The sequence below is a fragment of the Coregonus lavaretus genome (genome assembly GCF_964263955.1).
Source record: "Coregonus lavaretus genome assembly, chromosome: 1".
Classification (NCBI taxonomy): Eukaryota; Metazoa; Chordata; class Actinopteri; order Salmoniformes; family Salmonidae; genus Coregonus; species Coregonus lavaretus.
This window is the reverse complement of record NC_139988.1, coordinates 42,750,551-42,773,323: the sequence shown is the minus strand read 5'-3', so window position 1 is coordinate 42,773,323 and position 22,773 is coordinate 42,750,551. Positions and strand designations below refer to the sequence as shown.

Here is a 22,773-nt window from a genome sequence, read left to right as displayed (position 1 = left end):
GATGCTTGTTTTATTATATGCAATGTGTATGGGTACAATTCTCACACCTCAAATAAGACTTTCTTTTTGGATCTTGCTGATAAGCTTACTGAGTTGCAAAACAAGTATTCAAATACATGGCTTATAATAGCTGACTTTAATGAAACACCTGATAACTCTTTAGATTAGCTCAAAGATCTCAGAATAGTGACATCATCACCTCATTCTGCAGTAAACTGACAGTGATCGATACATGGAGTTTTCTTTAATACAAACTTAAATGAATACACCTGGTATAAAAGGTAAATGATGGTCAGATCCAGAGTTGATCTGTTTCTCATTTCTCCCCCACTTTTACAGTATGTACAAGAAGTAAGTCATAAACATGCTCCTTTGACTGATCATAAAATGATATTATTGAAGTTAGAATGTTCTGAAAAATCCAGTGGCATTCAAGGATACTGGACCGCAGGAACGTATCCACATCCTGATTTACTCGTTCCACCTGCCCATTTGACTCGGGGTGGAACCCAGAGGTCAGGCTGACCAAGACCCCCAGACGTTCCATGAACGCCTTCCAAACCTTGGACGTGAACTGGGGACCTCGGTCAGACACGATATCCTCTGGCACCCCGTAGTGCCGGAAGACGTAAGTAAACAGGGCCTCCGCAGTCTGCAGGGCCGTGGGGACACCGGGCAGAGGAAGGAGGCAGCAGGACTTGGAGAAGCGGTCCACAATGACCAGGATGGTGGTGTTACCTTGGGGGAAGATCAGTCAGAAAATCAATAATAAGATGAGACCATGGTCATTGGGGAACTGCTAATGGTTGTAGCTTACCTGTTGGGAGGTGCCTAGGTGCCTTACTCTGGGCACACACCGAGCAGGAGGAGACGTACACCCTCACGTCCTTAGCCAAGGTAGGTCACCAGTACTTTCCGCTCAAGCAGCGCACTGTACGGCCGATACCTGGGTGACCAGAGGAGGGTGACGTGTGTGTCCAGAAGATCAGATGATCACGGATAAGAGCAGGCTCATACCGCAGCCCAGCTGGACACTGCGGTGGAGATGGATCTGTGCGTAATGCCTGCTCTATATCCGCGTCCATCGCCCATACTACCGGCGCCACAATGCTGGAGGCCGGGAGTATGGGGGTGTTGTCTATGGGCCTCTCCTCTGTGTCATACAGCCGGGACAGTGCGTCTGCCTTCACGTTCTTCGTACCCGGAATGTATGATAGTGTAAAATCAAACCGGGTGAAGAATAGGGCCCACCTGGCCTGGCGAGGATTCAGCCTCCTCGCTGCCCGGATGTACTCCAGGTTACGGTGGTCCGTCCAGACGAGGAAAGGGTGTTTCGCCCGGTAGTGATGAATCGGGGTGGGCCAGTACTGGGGCTGAGGTGAACAGACCCCGCAGTTTGCTGAAGGCCAGGTCAGCCTCCGCAAACCAGCGGAGCCGGGACGGCCCACCCTTGAACAGGGACGTAATGGGAGCTACGACCTTGCCAAAGCCCTGGATAAACCTCCGATAGTAGGTGGCAGAGCTAAGGAAGCGCTGCACCTCCTTAACTGTGGTTGGAGTTGGCCAATTACGCACGGCTGAAATGCGATCTCCCTCCATCTCCACACCTGAGGTGGAAATGCGGACTGCTGGAAAAACATACACTTCTCTGCCTTAGCATAAAGGTCATTTTCAACAGTCGGGCCAGCACCTTGCGAACCAGGGACACATGCTCGGCGTGTGTAGTGGAATAAACCAGGATGTCATCGATGTAGACCACTACACCGCGACCAAGCATGTCCTGAAACACCTCGTTAACAAAGGACTGGAAAACTGAGGGAGCATTCATCAAACCATAGGGCATCACCAGGTATTCATAATGCCCTGTGGTTGTGCTGAATGCTGTCTTCCACTCATCTCCCTCTCGGATACGCACCAGGTTGTACGCACTCCTGAGATCTAATTTGGTGAAGAGGCGCGCTCCATGCATTGATTCAATCACCGAAGGAATGAGGGGGAGAGGATAACTAAATGTTATCATCTCCCTGTTCAGTGGTCGATAATCAATGCACGGGCGCAGACCTCCGTCCTTCTTCTTCACAAAGAAGAAACTCAAGGAGGCGGGTGAAGTGGAGGGACGCACAGTGGGGAGAACAAGTATTTGATACACTGCCGATTTTGCAGGTTTTCCTACTTACAAAGCATGTAGAGGTCTGTAATTTTTATCATAGGTACACTTCAACTGTGAGAGACGGAATCTAAAACAAAAATCCAGAAAATCACATTGTATGATTTTTAAGTAATTAATTTGCATTTTATTGCATGACATAAGTATTTGATCACCTACCAACCAGTAAGAATTCCGGCTCTCACAGACCTGTTAGTTTTTCTTTAAGAAGCCCTCCTGTTCTCCACTCATTACCTGTATTAACTGCACCTGTTTGAACTCGTTACCTGTATAAAAGACACCTGTCCACACACTCAATCAAACAGACTCCAACCTCTCCACAATGGCCAAGACCAGAGAGCTTTGTAAGGACATCAGGGGTAAAAATTGTAGACCTGCACAAGGCTGGGATGGGCTACAGGACAATAGGCAAGCAGCTTGGTGAGAAGGCAACAACTGTTGGCGCAATTATTAGAAAATAGAAGAAGTTCAAGATGACGGTCAATCATCCTCGGTCTGGGGCTCCATGCAAGATCTCACCTCGTGGGGCATCAATGATCATGAGGAAGGTGAGGGATCAGGCCAGAACTACACGGCAGGACCTGGTCAATGACCTGAAGAGAGCTGGGACCACAGTCTCAAAGAAAACCATTAGTAACACACTACGCCGTCATGGATTAAAATCCTGCAGCGCACGCAAGGTCCCCCTGCTCAAGCCAGCGCATGTCCAGGCCCGTCTGAAGTTTGCCAATGACCATCTGCAACAACAGTCGCCGCGCGCTGAAATATAATTTCTTTGGAGAATCAAAAATCACTTTGGAAAATCACTTTGACTCCGCCTCCTAAAGTGCCACCGTACACAGAAATGCTGGTTTTAGGCAAGCACTAAAAAGGCATGGCAGGCCAGGGCTTATGTTTGGAGTGTAGCCTAGCTTGTTTTACACCATCCCAGCAGGGCAAAGGACTCGGGGCTGAGACAAAATCATTAGGAGCTAAAGCCCCAAAAGCCTGGGTCTGGTGACATCAATGGCTCTGCCCCACCTGCCCTGAATGATGGGTCGCCACTGCTCATTGTTAACCTACAGTATAGGCTAGATGTACGGGATGGCCAACTCAGGAGATCCCTTCGATCTCCGCTGAGTTGGGTAGATCTGCTTTTAGGTTTTGATTTAGATCACTTCGATCTCCACTGAGTTGGGTAGATCTGCTTTTAGGTTTTTTGCACCTGTGGAATTATCTACAATGCACTTTAAAATGTGAGGAATTGGTGCCTCTAGGGCATTTCAGATGGTTTTTAGGGGACCTTTTTACTGAAGAATGTGTCTGTTTTTATGATTGTGTTTTGCTTTCATGTATTGTTGTGTATAATAACGTGTATTTTAATGTGTATATGAATGTGTAGTTTAATGTGCTTATTGTATTTTGATGTGTATTGTTGTGCTATGCAGGACTCATCTGGAAAATAAACCTTGGTCCCAGCATTGACTCCCTGTCAAAATAAAGGTTAAATAATAAAAAATAATACACAGTTCAATGAAAAACATACTTGCTTTAGCCATGCTTTTATGTATGTTCACCGGTTCCGAAGCTCAACCCCCTATGCTCAACCCCGCACCAGTGTTGCCAACTCCTCAATAAGGAAAGTAGCTAGAAGTCCCTAAATGACATATCACCTAATTTGCATAATCGGCCATGTGCATGTAATTGTGATGGACGCTGTCGGAGAGAAGAATAATGTCACGGGAGAGACAAAAAGTTAGGAAACATTTACATCCCGCCCTGAATGTAAGCCAGGGCGGGATCAGCCAGCGGCGGCTTCCCGCACGCGCGATTCATTTGCAGTCTGGACGCCGAGGGGTGAACATCTCCTGCTCTGACTGCAGCTGGGAGGGACTGCTGCGCAAGGACTGGGCCACCTGTGAGTGCTTTGGGATGGGCGTAACAAAGCACCCGCTGTTCCTTGAGAAGAGTAAGAACGATACGTGCTTTCACGTCAGTCTCCAAAAGTCTCTAATAACACCAGAAAAAGTCGCTAGTCGCTTTTTTGAAAATGTGTCGCTAGAGGGGTCGGAAAACTCGCTAAATATAGCGACAAAGTCGCTAATTTGGCAACACTGCCCCGCACTGTCATGATCAAAATTTCATTGGCTGGTACTCAGCCTATGCAGATTTCTGAACCCTGGAGGATTGGACGCTGGGCCAGTGGAATGCTAGCGACAAAGTTGTCAAATAAATCGAAAGAGGCAACACATTCCTACTGGCATTCCGAGCCTATGCTCAGGGTCCACAGTCCATTGGGGTGAACCGAAGTGCACGATGTCGGGTGTCAAAAAGAAGGAGACGGTAAGATATGCATAGACGTATTTGAAACATACTGAAATGTATTTTGAAAGTTGTCTGATAGCCTAAGAATGTATAGAAATGTTGTAGCCTCAATGCATGTTGAGAATATTTCGTGTATAGTGCGCTGTGGTCTACTTCACGTGTATTTCGTTAACTAACTGCAGCCGCATTGGAATTTAAACTATTCCAGATAAGTTACATAATAGCAATTATGTGGAGAAAGTGCTAGACATGTTTGTTCACCAAATCTTTGCTTCATAAACGATGGATAGAGGTCTCCCACTGGGCACAGACTTCATTCAGTTCAACGCTTAGTTTTGATTTACATTTGATTGAGTTGTCAACTAACATGAATTCAACGTGAAATTTACAAAACAGGTCACCATGTCATTGGATTTAGGTTAAAAGCTGGGTGAAAAAAAGACTATGTTGAAGACTTTTGCAAATCCAATTAGTTTTCCACGTTGATTCAAGGTCATCACATTGCTTTTCTGGGTTGAAATGACGTGGAAACAACATTGATTCAACCAGTTTTTGCCCAATGGGCTAATACGATCAGCGGTGTCACTGTTGATAGTGAAGTAGGCTATTTTCAAGTTTTCACTCTTTTGGACTGTCATTGTGTGAATGATCATTAATGTGACGGTTAAATGGTAACAAATAGTTTGAGAAGTAGGCCTAATGATCATTGACGAGTCGACTCGAATCATCCAATTCATTGTATGAGTCCCACTTAGAATACACCATAACTGAAGCCTTCATAAACCCTTTATAAGACCTAGTCTATATGCATCAGAAATACTTTATAAGCAAATGTTCCACCATAGCCTTACTTATGGTGGCACAGGTTTATGCCACATTTGACAAAGCCACCGTTCATTCAATGGCTTTGATTTCATTTGTGAAGTATCTAAGTAGCTGTCCTGTAAGCTTTTATGAAGCCTTATATTAGTAGGAAGTTGATATTTTAAAGTTATTTTATGTTGTGTTGCTGATACAGGCTACTTTTGTGCTGCTGAAGAACTGAAGATGAAGTTTGTGTGGCAGAAAACAATCAGTGTAGTCAGTAAAAAATAACAACACAAATGCTTTGTAACAATGACATTTAGCTCACTGTAGTCTGCATAGTTTCTAAACAGGTTTACTGACTATCAGTTAGCACAGTATGTGGCAATAAGTTAGCACAGTATAAGTTGGAAGAGTGTGGAAAACAGCAAGTTGATAGGTTGCTGGTTCCAATAATTCAGTAATGGTTTTGCACTGGTATCTTATATTATAATATTCTGCGCACAATCACAGTCTGAACTTGACCTTCATAGGGAAGCATTTGTACAGTATGTAAGGAACTGCAGTGTATCAACAGATATGCCGATACCCTACATGTTATTATTTATAACTAACCTGTAGGCAAAAGATAACAAAGAATGTTGTCACTCAAGTAATTGTTTTCTCAATATTTTGATACACCTAATACGCTTACTTTATGTCAGATTTCCACTCCTCTCTGTATGGGGACTGTATAGCTGTGTGTGTGCTGTTAAGGTTAGGGAATAGGAAACATGTCCAAGAGTAAGTACTGCTGTTTATTTTGTTCTGCATAATAAATATGATGGGGGCAGTAGGGCAGTAGGGAACATTTTGTTTACCACCTTCTATAGACTTTTCTAACAGGACCTGTCACATCAAATCACATTTTATTCGTCACATGTTTTGTAAACAACAGGTGTAGAACAGGGATCATCAACTAGATTCAGCCATGGGCCTATTTTTTCTTGAGCAGAAGGTCGGGAGTCCGGACCATAATTACAAATCATTTGTAGACCGCAAATTGACCACAGGAAGCCCAAACAGACTAAAACATAATCATTTCAAACCTTGCTTACATTTGTATACAACCACGTGTCTCTCTATTATGCATGGGAATACTTGGAAACAGATTTCTTAAATAAAAATGACTTGGAGCTGATTTCCTGGTGTTTTTACAGGTCTATTATGTCCAACAATGAAAATAATAATAATAATTATTATTTCTTTTTTTTAGAAAACTTGGGGGGCCAAATAAAACTGACAGACGGGCCGCCAGTTGGGGAACCCTGGTGTAGACTAACAGTGAAATGTTTACATAACGGGCACTTTCCAACAATGCAGAGAGAAAGAAAATAGAGAAATAATAGAAAAGTAAAACACGTAATAATAAAAGTAATAATAAATACATAATGAGTAACGATAACTTGGCTATATACAAGGGTCGATGCAGATAGTTAAATAGTTAACCAAATAGCTTCCCGGACGAACTATTTAGCAGTCTTATGGCTTGGGGGTAGAAGCTGTTCAGGTTCCTGTTGGTTACAGACTTGGTGCATCGGTACCACTTGCCGTTCGGTAGCGGAGAGAACAGTCTATGACTTGGGTTGCTGGAGTCTTTGACAATTTTTAGGGCTTTCCTCTGACACTGCCTGGTATCAAGGTCCTGGATTGCAGGGAGCTCGGCCCCAGTGATGAACTAGGCCAAACGCACAACCATATATAGCGCCTTTTGGTCAGATGCCAAGCAGTTCAAATCAAACTTTATTTGTCACATGCGCCGAATACAACAGGTGTAGACCTTACTGGGAAATGCTTACTTACAAGCCCATAACCAACAATGCAGTTCAAGAAAGAGTTAAGAAAATATTTACCCAATAAACGAAAGTAAAAAATAATAAAAAGTAACACAATAACGAAACTATATAGAGTTGCCATACCAAGTGGTGATGCAGCCATTCAAGATGCTCTCAATGGTGCAGCTGTATAACTTTTGGAGGATCTGAGGGCCCATGCAAAATATTTTCAGCCTCCTGAGGGGGAAGAGGCATTGTCGTTTTGAAACATTTGCCAAAATGCAATTTGTGTGAAAACACCATTGTAAACAGCGGTCCTGGGAAAACATCATTCTAAACTGTGCACCTGATAGCAGTTCCATATGTGACGGAGGAGGAATCTAAAGATGCAACAACTAGGATGGGTTGCTAATGTGACTAGGATTGTGCCTTTGGCTTCTGGACAACAATAGAAAGTTGATATGAAAACCAATAGTACAGGAGGGAAATGGCATAGTGGTGGGTCCAATAGGGAAGTAAATGGAAATACATTTGCCAAAATTATATAATTACTCCTGTCTATACAGAAATAAGTAAAATCATTCAGAATACTTAAATGATTTTAGCCACAGAGGAATCGAGGATCATTAGCTTCTTTTAAAAAGTAGCTGTGGATTGTTTCAAATCATAAGCTCGTAGGCTTGGGAAGTCCGCAATTTGGCAATAGGCCTAGCTGATAATTGAGTTGCAGCTGTCAGTGAAAAGCATCTAAAATATATGTGAAGATAATGTGTCTTGAGTATAATTTAAAACAACCAGCAACCAGCAGAGGAGCTGCAGGAGAAATCCTGCTCAAAATAGGCTCTGTATGCTGTGCACGTTTGATCGTTGTGTTGGATAAATAAGATACATGATGACTAATGAAAATACACACAGGCCAATTTAATTCCACTAAATTATGCAAGTTAACCTATAGACCGATAAGCATGATGGTGAAATATATTTCCATTGACTGGTATTTCCATCAATGAATGAAAAGTATTATTTTGCAATGGGATTTTTTTTCTCGCGGTCATTTTGGCCGGCAACAGTTTTATGTATAGGCTTTTCATATATATATTTTTTTTCCGGCCAAAAGTCGGCAATTGTCAGCTAACGGAAACCCTGAGTCCACGATCAGCTCCTTTGTCTTGCTGACATTGAGGGAGAGGTTGTTGTCCTGGCACCACACTGCCAGGTCTCTGACCTCCTCCCTCTAGGCTGTCTCATTGTCTTCAGTGATCAGGCCTACCACTGTGGTGTCGTCGGCAAACTTAATGATGGTGTTGGAGTCGTGCGCGGCCACGCAGTCGTGGGTGAACAGGGAGTACAGGAGAGGACTAAGCAAGCACCCCTGTGGTGCCCCCGTGTTAAGGGTCAGCGTGGTGGATGTGTTGTTGCCTACCCTCAGCACCTGGGGGTGGCCCGTCAGGAAGTCCAGGATCCAGTTGCAGAGGGAGGTGTTCAGTCCCAGGATCCTTAGCTTAGTGATGCGCTTGGAGGGCACTATGGTGTTGAACTCTGAGCTGTAGTCAATGAACAGCATTCTCACATAGGTGTTCCTCTCGTCCAGGTGGGAAAGGGCAGTGTGGAGTGCAATAAAGATCAGCTGTTCCGACAACTGTGTGATCACGCTCTCCGGAGGTGATGTGAGTAAGACCTTATAACATGTTAACATTCACAAGGTCGCAGGGACAGACGGATTACCAGGACGCGTACTCAGAGCATGCGCTGACCAGCTGGCAAGTGTCTTCACTGACATTTTCAACCTCTCCCTGACCCAGTCTGTAATACCTACATGTTTCAAGCAGACCACCATAGTCCCTGTGCACAAGAACGCCAAGGTAACCTGTCTAAATTACTATCACCCCGTAGCACTCATATCTGTAGCCATGAAATGCTTTGAAAGGCTGGTCATGGCTCACATCAACACCATCATCCCAGACATCCTGGACCCACTCCAATTCACATACTTCCCCAACAGATCAACAGATGACGCAATCTCTATTGCTCTCCACATTGCCCTTTCCTACCTTGTCAAGACGAACACTTATAGTGCATTCGGAAAGTATCCAGACCCCTTGACTTTTTCCACATTTTGTTACGTTACAGCCTTATTCTAAAATGGATTAAATAAAACATTTTGCTCATCAATCTACACACAATACCCCATAATGACAAAGCGAAAACAGGTTTTTATAAATTTTTGCAAATGTATTGAAAAAAAGTATTCAGACCCTTTGCTATGAGACTCGAAATAGAGCTCAGGTGCATCCTGTTTCCATTGATCGACCTTGAGATGTCTCTACAACTTGATTGGAGTTCACCTGTGGTAAATTTAACTGATTGGACATGATTTGGAAAGGCACACACATGTCTATATAAGGTCACACAGTTGACAGTGCATGTCAGAGTGAAAACCAAGCCATGAGGCCGAAGGAATTGTTCGTAGAGCTCCAAGACAGGATTGTGTCGAGGCACAGATCTGGGGAAGCAGCATTGAAGGTCCCCAAGAACACAGTGGCCTCCATCATTCTTAAATGGAAGAAGTTTGGAACCACCAAGACTCTTTCTAGAGTTGGCCGCCCGGCCAAACTGAGCAATCGGGGGAGAAGGGCCTTGGTCAGGGAGGTGACCAAGAACTCGATGGTCACTCTGACAGAGCTCCAGAATTCCTCTGTGGAGATGGGAGAACCTTACAGAAGGACAACCATCTCTGCAGCACTCCACCAATCAGGCCTTTATGGTAGAGGGGCCAGACGGAATCTGCAGTAAAAGGCACATGACAGCCCGCTTGGAGTTTGCCAAAAGGCACCTAAAGGACTCTCAGACCATGAGAAACAAGATTCTCTGGTCTGATGAAACCAAGATTGAACCCTTCGGCCTGAATGCCAAGCGTCAAGTCTGGAGGAAACCTGGCACCATCCCTGCGGTGAAGCATGGTGGTGGCAGCATCATGCTGTGGGGATGTTTTTCAGGGACTGGGAGTCTAGTCAGGATTGAGGGAAAGAAGAATGGAGCAAAGTACAGAGAGATCCTTGATGAAAACCTGCTCCAGAGTGCTCAGGACCTCAGACTGGGGCGAAGGTTCACCTTCCAATAGGACAACGACCCTAAGCACATAGCCAAGACAACGCAGGAGTGGCTTCGGGACAAGTCTCTAAATGTCCTTGAGTGGCCCAGCCAGAGCCCGGACTCGAACCCGATCGAACATCTCTTGAGATACCTGAAAATAGCTGTGCAGCGACGCTCCCCATCCAACCTGACAAATCTTGAGTGGATCTGCAGAGAAGAATGGGAGAAACTCCACAAATACAGGTGTGACAAGCTTGTAGCGTCATACCCAAGAAGACAAGAGGCTGTAATCGCTGCCAAAGGTGCTTCATCAAAGTACTGGGTAAAGGGTCTGAATACTTATGTAAATGTGATATGAGTTTTATATTTTGTATACATTTGCAAACATTTCTAAAAACCTGTTTTTGCTTTGTCATTATGGGGTATTGTGTGTAGATTGATGAGGGGGGAAAAACAATTAAATCCATTTTAGAATAAGGCTGTAACGTAACAAAATGTGGAAAAAGTCAAGAGGTCTCAATACTTTCCGAATGCACTGTATGTGAGAATGCTGTTCATTGACTACAGCTCGGCTTTCAACACCAAAGTGCCCTCCAAGCTCATCACTAAGTTAAGGACCCTGGTTCATGTTTTACTGCGCAGTATCCATATAGAAAATGTCATATTTAAACATTTTTGTTTTATTAAATAATGTAAACTTCTAAGATGGTTTTGGAGATGGCCCTAAAATAACCATGCTGGAAGGGGAAATGGCAACACAGAGGGAATGAGAGGGAGAGAGAGAGAGGTAGAGTTAGAAATGCAGACAGACCAAGAGGGGAAGGAAGTGAGAACGGGGCAGAGTGAAAAAGATGATAGGAGTCAGATAGATCTAGTTACAATACAGATAATGAAAGAGGGTAATAGTGAGAGGGAGAGTGACAGAGAGGGAGGGAGTAAGGTAGTAGAAGTAGTGAACGTTGAGTAAGAATGACAGAAAAGGGACAGGAAGAATGAATCATGGATAGATTGATGGAGAGAACAAAGGGAGTGATAAAAGCAGACTGCGTTACACAGCATGAAATGTGATTGGATCAGTGTGGTTGGGGCTGCTGAAGTGACAGTGGAAGAGGAGGGTGTAGAGGGAGGGCACAAAGTAAGGGTAAGCGTTGGTGGGTGTCTGCTGGGGTTCGATTAATGGTACTGTTTGATTTGTTTCCACCCACTATACACTCAGCATTGTGCTTGTGTGCAAAAGAGGGTAGATGATTATAAAGGGAATTCATAATCCAATTCCAAACTTGCCTTGAGGCCACAGGTATGTGATGCCTCAGTCAGACACGCTTCCAACAACAGAACAGGGAATCCAAAGCTCCGATAGTGTAAAAACAAACATTTATTTTCCAAACAAAAGTTAATTTCATAGGCTATATTACATCGACGATCAAAGTCAAAGCAAACAGATTTAAACTGTAAACAAAAGGTATAGACTAGAAGCAGCTTTCTTAGTTCCAAGTCTTAGCGTGGGGTAGCGTAGCGGTTAGAAAACTAGAAGGTACTGCCATACCTGAGGCCTAGTAGACCCATACTGCCTAAAACCAAAATAGGTAAAATGGGGACTGCTATATGGGGGATTCCAGCTGCAGACATAGCTTGGTGATGGGCCTACAAAGTTTGGTGGTCTGGGTTTACATTTACATTTTAGCAGACGCTCTTATTCAGAGTGACTTACAGGAGCAATTAGGGTTAAGTGGCTTGTTCAAGGGCACATACAGATTTTTCACCTAGTCGGTTCAGGGATTCAAACCAGCAACCTTTCTGTTACTGGCCCAACGCTCCTAACCGCTAGGCTACCTCACCTACACTTGCCTAACCAGCGCTCTGGAGTCTGGGGTGGTTTGTGTGACTTGCCCCATGATCCACGATTTACGTGGGGCCGAGTCATCCACGATAAGAACTATGTCCCCAGGGACAAAGTTTCTTATTTTTCTTGTCCATTTTTGTCGCTCCTGCAACTCAGGAAGATACTCTTTGGTCCACCTCTTCCAGAACAAGTCTGACATATATTGCACCTGTCGCCATCTCCTTCTGGTATAACAATCCTCCGGCTTAAACACTCCCGGGGAATACAGTTGAAGTCGGAAGTTTACATACACCTTAGCCAAATACATTTAAACTCAGTTTTTCCCAATTCCTGACATTTAATCACAGTAAAAATTCCCTGTCTTAGATCAGTTAGGATCGCCACTTTATTTTAAGAATGTGAAATGTCAGAATAATAGTAGAGAGAATTATTTATTTATTTCAGCTTTTATTTCTTTCATCACTTTCCCAGTGGGTCAGAAGTTTACCTACACTCAATTAGTATTTGGTAGCATTGCCTTTAAATTGTTTAACTTGGGTCAAATGTTTCGGGTAGCCTTCCACAAGCTTCCCACAATAAGTTGGGTGAATTTTGGCCCATTCCTCCTGACAGAGCTGGTGTAACTGAATCAGGTTTGTAGGCTTCCTTGCACGCACATGCTTTTTCAGTTCTGCCCACAAATGTTCTATAGGATTGAGGTCAGGGCTTTGTGATGGCCACTCCAATACCTTGACTTTGTTGTCCTTAAGCCATTTTGCCACAACTTTGGAAGTATGCTTCGGTCATTGTCCATTTGGAAGACCCATTTGCGACCAAGCTTTAACTTCCTGACAGATGTCTTGAGATGTTGCTTCAAAATATCCACATAATTGTCCTTCCTCATGATGCCATCTATTTTGTGAAGTGCACCAGTCCCTCCTGCAGCAAAGCACCCCCACAGCATGATGCTGCCACCCCCGTGATTCACGGTTGGGTTGGTGTTCTTCGTCATTCTGGCCAAACAGTTCTGTTTTTGTTTCATCAGACCAGAGGACATTTCTCAAAAAAATATTATCTTTGTCCCCATGTGCAGTTGCAAACCTTAGTCTGGCTTTTTTATGGCGGTTTTGGAGCAGTGGCTTCTTCCTTGCTGAGCGGCCATTCAGGTTATGTTGATATAGGACTCGTTTTACTGTGGTATAGATACTTTTGTACCTGTTTCCTCCAGCATCTTCACAAGGTCATTTGCTGTTCTTGGATTGATTTGTACTTTTCCCACCAAAGTACGTTCATCTCTAGGAGACAGAACGCGTCTCCTTCCTGAGCGGTATGACGGCTGCGTGGTCCAATGGTGTTTATACTTGTGTACTATTGTTTGTACAGATGAACGTGGGACCTTCAGACGTTTGGAAATTGCTCCCAAGGATGAACCAGACTTGTGGAGGTCTACAAATATTTTTCTGAGGTCTTGGCTGATTTCTTTTGACTTTCCCATGATGTCAAGCAAAGAGGCACTGCGTTTGAAGGTAGGCCTAGAAATACATCCACATGTACACCTCCAATTGACTCAAATGATGTAAATTAGCCTATCAGAAGCTTCTAAAGCCATGACATCATTTTCTGGAATTTACCAAGCTGTTTAAAGGCACAGTCAATCTAGTGTATGTAACTTCTGACCTACTGGAATTGTGATACAGTGAATTCTAAGTGAAATAATCTGTCTGTAAACAATTGTTGAAAAAAGACTTGTGTCATGCACAAAGTAGATGTCCTAACCGACTTGCCAAAACTATAGTTTGTTAACAAGAAATGTGTGGAGTGGTTGAAAAACTAGTTTTAATGACTCCAACCTAAATGTATGTAAACTTCCGACTTCAACTGTATATGGTTTGGTGTTTAGAAGAAGAAAATAGTTGGGGGTGAGAAGCTCCAAATCATTAGGGTTTTAGTGATAGGCCTGTCATTGATGATTGACTCTACTTCACAGAGCAGGATCTGCAGCCTTTCATCATCCAGTGTCTGCTGAAGCAGTATGGCACTAAGAACCCTTCTCATTGTCCTCATCTGTCTCTCCCAAATACCACCATGGTGCGATCCAGTGGGAGGGTTAACCTTTTTTGAGCAGGGTGTCCTGTATCTGAGCATCATCCAGGCCCCGAATGGCCTCCTTTAGCTCATGCTCTTCTCTGACAAGGTTGGTACCATTATCCGAGGGGATAACCTTCACTTGTCCTCTCCTGGCAACAAAACTTCTTATAGCATTTATGCAAGAGTCAGTGTCCAATGGATGTGCCAGTTCTATATGTACAACTCTTATATTCAGGCATGTAAAGATGACTCCATGCCGCTTGACAGTTCCTCTGCCACGCTTTATTTCAAACGGGCCAAAGTAGTCGACGCCCACATTGGTGAAAGGTAGCTCATCTGGAATCAGTCTTTCCTGGGGAAGGTCTGCCATGTGCGGCTCACCTCTGCTTCCACTCAGCTTTCTGCAAACAACATATTTGGAGATTACCTTTCTGATAGATGTATTAGCACTAGGAATCCAGCATCTCTGTCTGAGGCGAGAGAGTGTGTGATTTCGTCCACTGTGTCCAACATCCTCATGAACATGTCTGATGATGAGCTGAGTCACATGATGGCTGTTGGGCATGATAGCTGGGTGCTTAGATTGTGCTGGCATTGCTGACCTGCTCAATCTGCCACCTACTCTCATAACACCATCTTGGAACACTGGAGACAGTTTGTGAAGATGGCTGTTCCTTTTTACCATTGAGCCTTTCTTCAGAGCTACCATTTCCTCTGGAAACATTATCTTCTGACAAAAATGAACAATTTGCACTCCTGCATCCATCAGCTCGTCCACAGAGAGTGACCTTTTGATCATTGTTCTTTTGTAGCCTTCAACTGCTTCTCCATCAGATCCTCATCATTTTGTCCCAACCTTAGATTATTTATTTTCTCCCACACTTGCTTTAGTGCACTTTTGACCTTTTAGGGTCCACGCAACCAATGCTTCTGAGGCGATGCCACTCCGAGTAGTGAGAGATGAGCTTGCTGACGTCATCAACATTCTGTTCCACAGATACAACATTCACCACCGTGTCTCTCTTCACCTCCGGATCATCAACGGCTAGAGTTTGATCTGGCATCTGTGAAATCTTGCAGTTTCATTTCTGACATTGAACACAGATGTGCTGACAGTCCAAAAAACTGATGGTTCGAGTGGTAACTATAACACTGATCTCATCATCTTGTCTACACGTACAGCTAATTTGGCAGCTGTGAGCTCCATACGTGGTATGGTGACTGGTTTTAATGGTGCGACCCTGGCCTTACCATGATGAAAGCACAGTGAACTTGACTCTTTCTGTTCTTCAACAACAGGTAAGTGACAGTACCATAACAATTCTCACTGGCATCAGCAAAGTGATGGAGTTGCACTAAAACTGGTTCTCCAAAGTCACTGGGGTTGATGCATCTCCTGACTTCGTAGACTGACAGCTGGTTCAGATCCATCAACCAGTTACACCATCTTATAGCCAGAACTTCAGGGATGCTATTGTCCCATCCAAGTTTCATCCTGCACAGCTCTTGCAAAATCTGTCTTGCAGGAATGAGAGGTGCAAGAATACAGAGCAGGTCGTAAACAGAGCTCACAATAGAAAGAATGCCTCTTCTGGTAAGTGATCTGTCAAATAAGTATAGCCAGTTATAATTGTAATGGTTTAGCAGATAATAACAAAAGAAGAATGATATTTACATGGCTCAAAGAGAAGGAATATAATATAAATTGTTTACAGGAAACTCATTCAACAATTCTAGATGAAGTTGCGTGGAAAAAGGAATGGGGGGTGGCGAAATATACTTCTCCCATGGGCAAAGAAACTCAAAAGGGGTGATGATATTAATTAACAGTAATTTCGATCCGAATGTGCAAATTGTCCAAACAGATCCGCAAGGTAGATGGATTATTTTAAATATGCTATTGGACCATAAACAGATATGGCTCATTAACCTTAACGGACCAAATAATGATGATTCACACTTCTTTGACAATATATATAATAAATGATCAACCCTGCAAGGAATACAAGACTCTATTATTATGGTGGGAGATTATAATACCGTTTTAAATAGCTCAATGGACCGTAAAGGAAATCACAAAACAAACTATCACCCTCATGCTCTTAAGGAAATTGTGAATGTCATGGATACATTAGAACTAATAGATATATGGAGGCTTAAATATCCTGATCTAGTGTGATATACATGGCGGAGACTCAATCAAGCTAGTCGTCTTGACATCTTTTTTATGTCATTCTCGTTGGCACCATAAGTTTAGAAAGTGTTGATAGGGGACAGAATGCAGTCCGACCATCATATAATTGGCATATACATTACTCGTATTGAATTTCCACGTGGGCGAGGATATTGGAAATTTAATCAAAGCCTATTGGATGATAACTTGTTTTTAACTAGGACGGAGGAATTTATAACTGACTTTTTCCCGACATAACATAGGTACAGCAAATCCCCTTATTGTATGGGACACTTTTAAATGTGCCTTTAGAGGCCATGCAATTCAGTACTCATCTCGAAAACAAAAGCAATTTAGGTCAAAAGAGTCCATACTAACAAAGGAAATAAAAGGTCTAACAGAACAGATACAGTTGAAGTCGGAAGTTTACATACATTTAGGTTGGAGTCATTAAAACTCAATTTTCAACCACTCCACAAATGTCTTGTTTACAAACTATAGTTTTGGCAAGTTGGTTAGGCATGATACAAGTCATTTTTCCAACAATTGTTTACAGACTGATTATTCCACTTATAATTCACTGTATCACAATTACAGTGGGTCAGAAGTTTACATACACTAAGTTGACTGTGCCTTTAAACAGCTTGGAAAATTCCAGAAAATGATGTCATGGCTTTAGAAGCTTCTGATAGGCTAATTGACATCATTTGAGTCAATTGGAGGTGTACCTGTGGATGTATTTCAAGGCCTACCTTCAAACTCAGTGCCTCTTTGCTTGACATCATGGGAAAATCAAAAGAAATTAGCCAAGACCTCAGAAAGAAAATTGTATACCTCCACAAGTCTGGTTCATCCTTGGGAGCAATTTCCAAACGCATGTATGTACCACGTTCATCTGTACAAGCAATAGTATGCAAGTATAAACACCATGGGACCATGCAGTAGTTATACCGCTCAGGAAGGAGACACGTTCTGTCTCCTAGAGATGAACGTACCTTGGTGCGAAAAGTGCAAATCAATCCCAGAACAACAGCAAAGGACCTTGTGAAGATGCTGGAGGAAACAGGTACAAAAGTATCTATATCCACAGTAAAACAAGTCCTATATCGACATAACCTGAAAGGCCGCTCAGCAAGGAAGAAGCCACTGCTCCAAAACCGCCATAAAAAAGCCAGACTACGGTTTGCAACTGCACATGGGGACAAAGATCGTACTTTTTGGAGAAATGTCCTCTGGTCTGATGAAACAAAAATAGAACTGTTTGGCCATAATGACCATCGTTATGTTTGGAGGAAAAAGGGTGTAGCTTGCTAGCCGAAGAACACCATCCCAACTGTGAAGCGCGGGGGTGGCAGCATCATGCTGTGGGGGTACTTTGCTGCAGGAGGGACTGGTGCACTTCACAAAATTGATGGCATCATGAGGAAGGAAAATTATGTGGATACATTGAAGCAACATATCAAGACATCAGTCAGGAAGTTAGTCTGGTCGTAAATGGGTATTCCAAATGGACAATGACCCCAAGCATACTTCCAAAGTTGTGGCAAAATGGCTTAAGGACAACAAAGTCAAGGTATTGGAATGGCCATCACAAAGGCCTGACCTCAATCTTATAGGAAATGTGTGGGCAGAACTGAAAAAGCGTGTGCGAGCAAGGAGGCCTACAAACCTGACTCAGTTACACCAGCTCTGTCAGGAGGAATGGGCCAAAATTCACCCAACTTATTGTGGGAAGGTTGTGGAAGGCTACCCGAAATGTTTGACCCAAGTTAAACAATTTAAAGGCAATGCTACCAAATACTAATTGAGTGTATGTAAACTTCTGACCCACTGGGAATGTGATGAAAGAAATAAAAGCTCTCACTACTATTATTCTGACATTTCACATTCTTAAAATAAAGTGGTGATCCTAACCAACCTAAGACAGGGAATTTAAACTAGGATTAAATGTCAGGAATTGTGAAAAACTGAGTTTAAATGTATTTGGCTATTTTTTATTTTATTTCTCCTTTATTTAACCAGGTAAGCCAGTTGAGAACAAGTTCTCATTTACAACTGCTACCTGGCCAAAGATAAAGCAAAGCAGTGCGATAAAAACAACAACAGAGTTACATATGGGGTAAAACAAAACATAAAGTCAAAAATACAACAGAAAATATATATACAGTGTGTGCAAATGTAGCAAGTTATGGAGGTAAGGCAATAAATAGGCTATAGTGCAAAATAATTACAATTAGTATTAACACTGGAATGATAGATGTGCAAGAGATTATGTGCAAATAGAGATACTGGGGTGCAAATGAGCAAAATAAATAACAATATGGGGATGAGGTAGTTGGGTGGGCTAATTTCAGATGGGCTGTGTACAGGTGCAGTGATCGGTAAGGTGCTCTGACAACTGATGCTTAAAGTTAGTGAGGGAGATAAGTGTCTCCAGCTTCAGAGATTTTTGAAATTCGTTCCAGTCATTGGCAGCAGAGAACTGGAAGGAATGGCGGCCAAAGGAGGTGTTGGCTTTGGGGATGACCAGTGAGATATACCTGCTGGAGTGCATACTACGGGTGGGTGTAGCTATGGTGACCAATGAGCTAAGATAGGGCAGAAATTTGCCTAGCAGTGATTTATAGATGGCCTGGAGCCAGTGGGTTTGGCGACAAATATGTAGTGAGGACCAGCCAACAAGAGCGTACAGGTCACAGTGGTGGGTAGTATATGGGGCTTTGGTGACAAAACGGATGGCACTGTGATAGACTACATCCAATTTGCTGAGTAGAGTGTTGGAGGCTATTTTGTAAATGACATCGCCGAAGTCAAGGATCGGTAGGATAGTCAGTTTTACGAGGGCATGTTTAGCAGCATGAGTGAAGGAGGCTTTGTTGCGAAATAGGAAGCCGATTCTACATTTAACTTTGGATTGGAGATTCTTAATGTGAGTTTGGAAGGAGAGTTTACAGTCTAACCAGACACCTAGGTATTTGTAGTTGTCCACATACTCTAGGTCAGACCCGTCGAGAGTAGAGATTCTAGTCGGGTGGGCGGGTGCCAGCAGCGTTCGATTGAAGAGCATGCATTTAGTTTTACTAGTGTTTAAGAGCAGTTGGAAGCTACTGAAGGAGTGTTGTATGGCATTGAAGCTCGTTTGGAGGTTTGTTAACACAGTGTCCAATGAAGGGCCAGATGTATACAAAATGGTGTCGTCTGCGTAGAGGTGGATCTGAGAGTCACCAGCAGCAAGAGCGACATCATTGATATACACAGAGAAAAGAGTCGGCCCAAGAATTGAACCCTGTGGCACCCCCATAGAGACTGCCATAGGTCCAGACAACAGGCCCTCCGATTTGACACATTGAACTCTACCTGAGAAGTAGTTGGTGAACCAGGCGAGGCAGTCATTTGAGAAACCAAGGCTATTTAGTCTGCCAATAAGAATGTGGTGGTTGACAGAGTTGAAAGCCTTGGCCAGGTCGATGAAGACGGCTGCACAGTACAGTCTATTATCGATCGCGGTTATAATATCGTTTAGGACCTTGAGCCTGGCTGAGGAGCACCCATGACCAGCTCGGAAACCGGATTGCATAGCGGAGAAGGTACGGTGGGATTCGAAATGGTCGGTGATCTGTTTGTTAACTTGGCTTTCAAAAACGTTTGAAAGGCAGGGCAGGATGGATATAGGTCTGTAATAGTTTGGATCTAGAGTGTCACCCCCTTTGAAGAGGGGGATGACCGCGGCAGCTTTCCAATCTCTGGGGATCTCAGACGTTACGAAAGAGAGGTTGAACAGGCTAGTAATAGGGGTTGCTAGTTTTAGAAAGAAAGGGTCCAGATTGTCTAGCCCAGATGATTTCTAAGGGTCCAGATTTTGCAGCTCTTTCAGAACATCAGCTGTCTGAATTTGTGTGAAGGAGAAGTGGGGGGGGGGGGGGGGCATGGGCAAGTTGCAGCGGAGGGTGCAGAGCTGGTGGCCGGGGTAGTGGTAGCCAGGTGGAAAGCATGGCCAGGCGTAGCAAAATGCTTGTTGAAATTCTCGATTATTGTAGATTTATCGGTGGTGATAGTGTTTCCTAGCCTCAGTGCAGTGGGCAGCTGGGAGGAGGTGCTCTTATTCTCCATGGACTTTAGTGTCCCAAAACGTTTTGGAGTTAGTGCTACAGGATGCACATTTCTGTTTGAAAAAGCTAGCCTTTGCTTTCCTAACTGCTTGTGTATATTGGTTCCTAACTTCCCTGAAAAGTTGCATATCGCGGGGGCTATTTGATGCTAATGCAGTAAGCCACAGGATGTTTTTGTGCTGGTCAAGGGCAGTCAAGTCTGAGGAGAACTGTAGATAGCAATAAAAACTGTAATATACAGTGAGGGGAAAAAAGTATTTGATCCCCTGCTTATTTTGTATGTTTGCCCACTGACAAAGACATGATCAGTCTATACTTTTAATGGTAGGTTTATTTGAACAGTGAGAGACAGAATAACAACAAATAAATCCAGAAAAACGCATGTCAAAAATTTTATAAATTGATTTGCATTTTAATGAGGGAAATAAGTATTTGACCCCTCTGCCAAACATGACTTAGTACTTGGTGGCAAAACCCTTGTTGGCAATCACAGAGGTCAGACGTTTCTTGTAGTTGGCCACCAGGTTTGCACACATCTCAGGAGGGATTTTGTCCCACTGCTCTTTGCAGATCTTCTCCAAGTCATTAAGGTTTTGAGGCTGACGTTTGGCAACTCGAACCTTCAGCTCCCTCCACAGATTTGCTATGGGATTAAGGTCTGGAGACTGGCTAGGCCACTCCAGGACCTTAATGTGCTTCTTCTTGAGCCACTCCTTTGTTGCCTTGGCCGTGTGTTTTGGGTCATTGTCATGCTGCAATACCCATCCACGACCCATTTTCAATGCCCTAGCTGAGGGAAGGAGGTTCTCACCCAAGATTTGACGGTACATGGCCCCGTCCATCGTCCCTTTGATGCGGTGAAGTTGTCCTGTCCCCTTAGCAGAAAAACACCCCCAAAGCATAATGTTTCCACCTCCATGTTTGACGGTGGGGATGGTGTTCTTGGGGTCATAAGCAGCATTCCTCCTCCTCCAAACACGGCGAGTTGAGTTGATGCCAAAGAGCTCCATTTTGGTCTCATCTGACCACAACACTTTCACTCAGTTCTCCTCTGAATCATTCAGATGTTCATTGGCAAACTTCAGACGGGCCTGTATATGTACTTTCTTGAGCAGGGGGACCTTGCGGGCGCTGCAGGATTTCAGTCCTTCGCGGCGTAGTGTGTTACCAATTGTTTTCTTGGTGACTATGGTCCCAGCTGCCTTGAGATCATTGACAAGATCCTCCCGTTTAGTTCTGGGCTGATTCCTCACCGTTGTCATGATCATTGCAACTCCACGAGGAGAGATCTTGCATGGAGCCCCAGGCCGAGGGAGATTGACAGTTATTTTGTGTTTCTTCCATTTGCGAATAATCGCACCAACTGTTGTCAACCTCACCAAGCTGCTTGGCGATGGTCTTGTAGCCCATTCCAGCCTTGTGTAGGTCTACAATCTTGTCCCTGACATCCTTGGAGAGCTCTTTGGTCTTGGCCATGGTGGAGAGTTTGGAATCTGAGTGATTGATTGCTTCTGTGGACAGATGTCTTTTATACAGGTAACAAGCTGAGATTAGGAGCATTCCCTTTAAGAGTGTGCTCCTAATCTCAGCTCGTTACCTGTATAAAAGACACCTGGGAGCCAGAAATCTTTCTGATTGAGAGGGGGTCAAATACTTATTTCCCTCATTAAAATGCAAATCAATGTAACATTTTTGACATGCATTTTTCTGGCTTTTTTTGTTGTTATTCTGTCTCTCACTGTTCAAATAAACCTACCATTAAAATTATAGACTGATCATTTCTTTGTCAGTGGGCAAACGTACAAAATCAGCAGGGGATCAAATACTTTTTTCCCTCACTTTACCTGGGGTTCTCTCCACAACCTTGACAGAAACACATCTCTGTGTGTGGTGGCTGTTGGCCAGACGGTGTGGTGGTGTGTGGTAGGAGATGGTGGGTGAGAGAGAGCAGGGAGAGTGCCCTCTGTTTATAGAAGGCTGTCTATCTGTGGTGGGGGTGTGGGGCCCTGCTATTGTAGATAATAGGAGGTTGTGTGTGTGTGTGTGTGTAACACACACCGGGTGGGGTAGTGGAAGGGCTGGGACAGTTTTATGGGGAGTAGGCACTGGTAGGAAAGGTGGGGGCCTCTAGAGGGAGAGGAGGGGGAAGGAGGGGGGCATAGAGAGTGAGTGAGCGGGATGGATGGAGGAAGGTGGTGCATAGCAGGCGGGCACTGGTTCTGCCACATCCTCGCTGGACTGCAGGCAGAACACTGGCCACATTGTCTGGTCCTGTTCCCTCCCTCCCTGGAGCCAGCCAGAATCCCCTCACCACTGCCCTGTCCACCAAGCCACAGAGAGCCTCAGTCGGACTCACTTTGCAGGGCCTATTCACCAAGTCACATTCACAACGGTTCACA

General features: G+C 43.9%; 1 pseudogene across 1 annotated transcript in view; it reads left to right on the top strand.

The window, feature by feature from the left end:
• Positions 1 to 4,320: 4,320 nt before the first annotated feature.
• The window catches only part of LOC311127094 (bifunctional 3'-phosphoadenosine 5'-phosphosulfate synthase 2-like), a 31,593-nt pseudogene continuing 13,140 nt past the window's right edge, over positions 4,321 to 22,773 (top strand). The window contains exon 1 of the transcript XR_014615195.1: positions 4,321 to 4,489. The product of XR_014615195.1 is annotated as a bifunctional 3'-phosphoadenosine 5'-phosphosulfate synthase 2-like (transcript). The remainder of the gene's footprint in view (positions 4,490 to 22,773) is intronic.